Source organism: Equus quagga, chromosome 14 (assembly GCF_021613505.1).
Source record: "Equus quagga isolate Etosha38 chromosome 14, UCLA_HA_Equagga_1.0, whole genome shotgun sequence".
NCBI lineage: Eukaryota > Metazoa > Chordata > Mammalia > Perissodactyla > Equidae > Equus > Equus quagga.
Genome location: NC_060280.1, coordinates 87,076,866 through 87,083,503, shown reverse-complemented (window position 1 = coordinate 87,083,503; position 6,638 = coordinate 87,076,866).

Sequence of the window (6,638 nt, the reverse complement as noted above, 5' to 3'; positions counted from 1 at the left end):
TCCTCATCATTATGTTCCTGAGCTCATTGAACTGTCTCTCTGAGTTTTCTTGTAGCCCATTGAGTTTCCTCATGACAGCTATTGTGAATTCTCTATCAGATACATCACAACCTTCTGAGAAATTCTTTAGTGTCTGGAGAATTGTCATTTTCTTTTCATGACACCATGTTATGATTTGTCATGATTCTTTATGAGTTGTTCCTCTGCCAGCACATTTGAAGTGAACACCTTTCTTATTTAGGGACAGCTTTGTTTACCTTGATTCTAACAGTTCAACAGATGGGTATTTAGAGGACTGTCTTTGTTTTCCGGAAAGGGGTCCTATAGCACAGGAAAAAATAATGAATTTGGGGGAGTTTCCTGAGACTAGAGGCATGAATGTTTTTGACTCTCAGACTAGTCCACATGTTGGCAAATTCATCCCTAAAAGTTTCTGTGTTCCTAGAGGTGGCTGGCTCCAGTCACTTCTCCTCCCAGTAAGCGGTAATTCTCTATTTGTACCTGTCTCTCATTTTGGGGTCATTGGTTGCCATGTCATCTCAAGTCACTGATGGATCTAGGAAGAGGTGCTGCTTTTCAGGTTCGTCAGTTTTTCCTTGTGAAGATGAGAACGATCACTCTGACTCTTTATATCAGAACACAAATCATCCATTCACTTCTGTTGCTCTGTATTTCCCCTTGGGACACTACACCATTTTCACTTATTGATTCTACTGCTAAAGCCATCTACACTAATGGCGTAAATGATTGAGGGAGGCAGGGATGGCTCCACCAGGATGTAACCAGACAGACTGCTGTCCTGTCCGGAGGCCTGGACCTTCTCTCTTTGATTTAACTTTACCATGAATTACAACAGATGCCTAGGTACCTATCTCCTTTAGCTTAGAGACAACAAACACTAGTTAATTGCAGCGAAGACTACCATTAACCTTATGCTCTAAAGAATAGAATGCTAATAAATATTCTTGTGCTCATTTTTTACTTCCTCATCTCTCTGAGAATATTTGCAGAACCATTTCTGTACTAATCCTGAAAAATATATAAACGACACCTGTGCACAGTAAAGTTGGACTTGCTAACACCAACCCAAGTCTCACATCCTCTTTATTTTCCCCTCCCTCAGTTTTTCACCGAAGCCGTCCCTCCCGCGGGAACCTGGACTCTGCCGAGGCTGGACTCTGGCAAGTGGCGCCCGAACAGGGACCTGACGGGTAAGTTCCCCCCTCTTCTCAGGACGGATAGGCTCCTACCTAGGGCTGGAAAGAAGAGCCCCCTTCAGCCCCTCTCTGGAAAGGGAGACTGAGGAAAGGACAGACAGGTAGTAGGTCAGAACTTAAAAAATTGAGAAGTTTTAGTCCCTCTCCCTCTCTAGAAAGGGAGAGTGAAATAAGGTTAGGAAGAGTAAGAAATATTAAGAACTTGTGAGAAGTTTTGGGCCATACTGAGTCTAAAGAAAGAAGGCTCTGTATAGAAATAATAACATGTATGCTTGCAAAAAAGAGACATAAAAGCCTCTTCGGGACAGATGCCACTATTCAGATAAATTTGATTTGAATAGTAATTAAACACCTATGTGAAAACTGCAAACATATTATATTTAAGATGACAAAGACTCAATAAACTATTTGAATCGAGTCATCCAAATATGTGGAGGGATCCAGAAACGTGTAAGTATGGTTCCAGAACTCTTCAAATATTTAAGTGATATTATTCTTTTAATCTGTTGTCTCACTTGTTTTGTTATTGGTGTCAGCTTCCTACCCACATACCACAGGCAGCCCTCTTAGAGGAAAAGAGCTCTCCCTGGATGGATAATAAATACTTTAAAGCCAACTGGGCAGCAGCTACCACGGCTGCCAAGGGGTTTTCCTTCAGGGAAACATCACAAACACCAGCTGTCTGCCACAGAAATTTTCAGTGTTTTGGACATTTCTTGATTGGCAGGAAAGATGTTTGTTGAATGACTTCATGTGTGCCCAGGTCAGTAGCAGTGACTCCCATGACAATGAGCACGTGAGCACAAATGGTAGGAAAACAGCACATGTGTATGTGATGAGCCACAGGGGTTTTGAAGGAGGTACCCCAAATGAAGCATTTACATGCAGACCACAGGCAATGTGAGGGGAAGACTTGGCAGTGGGATACGACAGTGGTGGCCAGGGTGCACTGTTACAATAAACCAGAGACCTCTAGGAGTGAGTGTTCTGGCAGGAATGTCCACTAGGGAAAGGCCTGTATCTATCAGGAGCCAGTGAGCCTGACGATGAGAGCAAAGCAATGAGCCCCAAAGACTGGGATTGAGTCTGATCAATGCCTGCAACAGCAGGAAGGGCCATTGAGAAGAAAGCAAATTGGCCTGAGGAGGCCATTAGACTATCATCTGAGGGGGGTAGCCTGTGGTGGTAAAAGAGGTAAAATGTCCAGTGAACAACTTATTCAAGAGCCCAGTATTTCTTCTTTTCAGAATTGAGCTGATAATATCAATAAATTTAGACCATCTTGACGGCTCCTTGCATTTTGGCTTCAGCAGGGTAATGTATGATGGCATGAGTAATTTGTCCATATCAAGTTCTACCACGGTCTGAGCACAGCAAGGAACCCAGAGGATCGGGGAACAGGCCTACCAAGTCTATTTCCCATCAGCTGTAGGGATCCCTTCCTCATCCTGCCAGGTGTGTCCATTGATGATATTACCAGTGACTTGCTTTTTCACATCAGGTTCACTGGTCCATCACTGGGTTAACCATGGCAGAGGAGGGAAATCACTTGAATTTTGCCTAGACTCTTAAGTTAGAGGTCTGTGAGTGGTTTCACATTATGTGGGACCATAAGGCTAAGGTTAATACCATCAGGTCTGAGGTGTTGATATGTGTCTCAGAAATTCACATCAATTTATCACCCTGAGCAATACAAATCACCCTCTGCAGTTTGAGGGCTAATATGGGCAGATTAAGGAGCAGCCAGATTTGTAGTTGGGTATTTGAGAGGCAAGATATTCCCAGAATTCTTTAAGACATAGTGGGCAACCTTGGATAAGGGGTTGGTGGTATTCATGGCACCACACAGCTGGATCATGGGTAACAGCCCAGGATCTGTAAAAAATGTACAGATCGGTTGGATTCTGGGCTAAAAATGTTTCTATTCCTAACATGACTGTTGTTTGACTGATCACACTGATGCTTCAGTCCATTCTTTGATCAAGGATCGCCTGTCTGATGTAGCAACAGAAGGCAGCATCTCTGCAGTGCACTCTGTCAGGTGTGGCAGTGCACACTGTTCATAAAGTTTATGAACACCCTGGTCACCCATGTGCTCCTAAGTGACTTTCCAAGTGGCCAGTCTGTCTAAAATGGAAATGATCTCCTCAGGATGGATTACATCAGAGAAGAATGAAGCACTTCCGACTGTTCATGGGATACTCCAGAGGAGCAACGTTGGCTCCATGCTGTAAATACCCATCTCTTCAATGAGGAGGCTTTTGATTAGAAAGCCTGGAGGTTCCTGCATTCAGGACAAGGCAAAATGGGAAGCTGGCTTGCAGGATCATCCACTCAGGTCGTGGAAGGGACTCTATTTACATAAAGACTCTGTCAGTTGCCAGCAGTAGCCTCTCTAATTGTGTGCAGCACCCGGTGAAGAGAATAGTTCTGGTACAAGAATGTCTTGGGTAATTTATGTCCACCATGGGCGTCTATAGACGCTTGGATGCTCAATGAGAGGCAGCTAAGGCATCTTTGAGAAGGACTGTGGGGAGGGGGACACTAATGGAATGTTATTTCAAAGATTCCACAGCCTTTTGTTTCCCAATTCAACGTACGTCAATTTGTAAGTGTCGTGTGAATAAGTCAGCAAGCAGATCTGATAAATTTGAGATGGCTGAGTCACTGTGGGTAACAGAATGTGCCCATGACATGGTTTCTACTACTGCTTCTGTCACCCTCTCAGCTCAGGCCCCTCCTGTTGCCTCAGAGAAAATGTACAGTGAGACATGTGGATTTCTAAAGATTTTTCCAAGTCAGCAGGCACAGAGTAGACTTGAGTTGGCAAATGAAGAGCTGGCAATGGTCTATGGATGGCACCAAAAACAACTGATGCTAATGCACATGGACGAGGATGTCCCCAGGCAGATTATGCTTGGGATACTTTGTTTCAGACCTCAGAATTTCCAAAGATCTGTCCACGAACCTGATTTAAACTCAAAGACAATGTCTGGGAGCCCTCTCACTTCACTCTTAGTTAAGAGTCTGAGCTGAGGGCAGGTGCAACCCTAAGGGGTGTTTTCTCAACTAAGCCAGTGTTGCCAGAAAGGCCCGTTGAGGACTGAGTCCTTCATCTCAGTCCTGCAATCTTCCTAGGAAGGATGCCACAGTGGTGCAAAGGTTTGACCACATAAAAATCCAGGTTCAGGAGACCTTGACAGTCTTCTAGCATATGAAAGCAATTATATTATTCATTTTCTAATAATTATATATAAAACACATATATAAAATACTTAAGTGCCCTCCTAAGTTTTCAGAAATGTTAGGAATACTGCCATCAAAAGGTGAAAAAAATCCCATCACCTCAAAAGAACAATCCTGTGGTGTCCATTTGAATGAAACCCAATTCATAATTTACACTTTAAGAAAAAGGGAAAACATCCTGTTCCCTTTGCTGTTTTAAACCTTGAAGCTGTTATTGCTCTTCCCCAATTTTCCACACCATGTGCTGGACATCTAAGGATATAGAAAGGTAACCTGTGATCAGCTACCTGAGCACCAGGGCTTTCTGGACCATTGAAATTAAAGACTTCCAGCCACTCCTGTGATGAAAAGATATTGAAAATTTCCCATTTCTCCTCTTACACTCAATTACGATGTTACTAAAAATCATACCCTCTCTCTCCAGCTCACTCAATTATTCCTGGGATGGCTGCCTCTAACCAGCCAGAACTCTTTGTGGTGTTTCCACGGGGAGATCACAGCAGACCCACAGAGATGTCACTCTACTCAGAATTCACTCAGGATGAGCTAGAACAGGGCAGGTGAAGGCAACTGTCTCTCTAAGTGGGAACTCCATGGTTTACTGGGGTGTATGTTGCACACTCCAGTCTGTAGAGCAGCAAAACGAAAATGCCAAATATGCTAACATTTTAAGTATTTGATGGTAATATAAAAATCCTCTCAAATGACCTTAAAAACAAAAGGCAATACAAATATCTGTGGCTTAGGTCAATAGGAAGTCTCAAGTCCCAGATAATAATAATAATGACATCCTCCTCACTCATACCCTCATAGAAAAGATATAAAAACACCTCAGCCTATTAGCTCAATGCCATTTTTTACTTTTCTTCAAAGGACTTATTTGTATTCTATAAAACAAAGCTTCACTGTGTCCATCACTTCTGCTTTTCCACAAACATGGAAGCACCAGGACTGCCAGACTTGTCTGTTTGATGCTCTGTATCCAGATCCTACTGTCTCTCAGCTCTGCTACAGTGTGTACACTGACTCCACACTGCATGGCTTGTGGGGGACGCTGACACGGTACCAGCAAGAGCACAGTCTCGGAAAAGGAAAGGCTTCAGAGTGGCACAGTCGTCCTATTTCCCTGGCTGGGTTTCACTGTCTCACAATTTACCTAAACTCAGAGGCCTCAACTGAGTCTAAAGGAGATATTGTAAATGAGGTACTTCATAGTAATCAGTGTCCAATTCACCATAGGAAATACATCGGTGTTTTGACTGTAAGTAGGAAAGGCAAAGCTGTTCCAGAGGATCAGGAGCTGGCTGTATCCACTGCAAGGCCAAGTCTTACTCTGCTGAAGAGAAAAGGGTCCGACAGCATGTTCATTAAAAGTACAGATTCCACGACAAACTAACAGTATTTTGTGACCATAGAGGTAAAAATGATAAAGGATAAAACTCCAGATCCTAAAAATGGCCATTTTCCTCACTCTTACCAAAACGACTGGCTGGAACTTCTTAAAAATTAACCTACCTTCACTACGTTGTTTTTGCCTTCTAGAAAACAATGATTCGGTTCACAAAAAAAAAGTTTAGAGAAGTCAGAATTAAGTACACCTCCTCACATCATAGAATACAGAAAATAACCTGCCTCCTTGAATAGCAGTCAAATCCACAAATGCAGGCCAAATCTTGTAAGAAGTCCTTTTAGCACCATTACTGTTACACCTCAAGGTCCTTTAGGTCTGTGGTCATTCTTACTAGAATTCCTTACACCCTTCTCTGACTGCAGGTGCAATCCTGCTGGTCACCGGAAGAGGGTACTGAAGAAAAACATGGTGCTTAATTTTGGGGTTAAAAATGAATGAGAAATTATTTTCATGACAAAAGTTGTAAATGTAAAAGAATAAGAACTACAGTTTGCCTGATGAAGAAACACCTGAATTGGTCCACACATGATAAAACTGACTCAAAATGTATAATGATTAGATGAAGAACCTTGCAAAGTATATCTGAAAATCCATAATCAAAAATGGATATTAACATAGCCTGCAAAAATGAAATCCACAATAATATTAACATAGGATGCACTGGAACAGTTGATAAACTATATCAATGAAACAACTACAGAAGTGTTCATTTCCCAAACAGATGGACATACTTTTATTGACATACACTCACAGGTCATTGATAT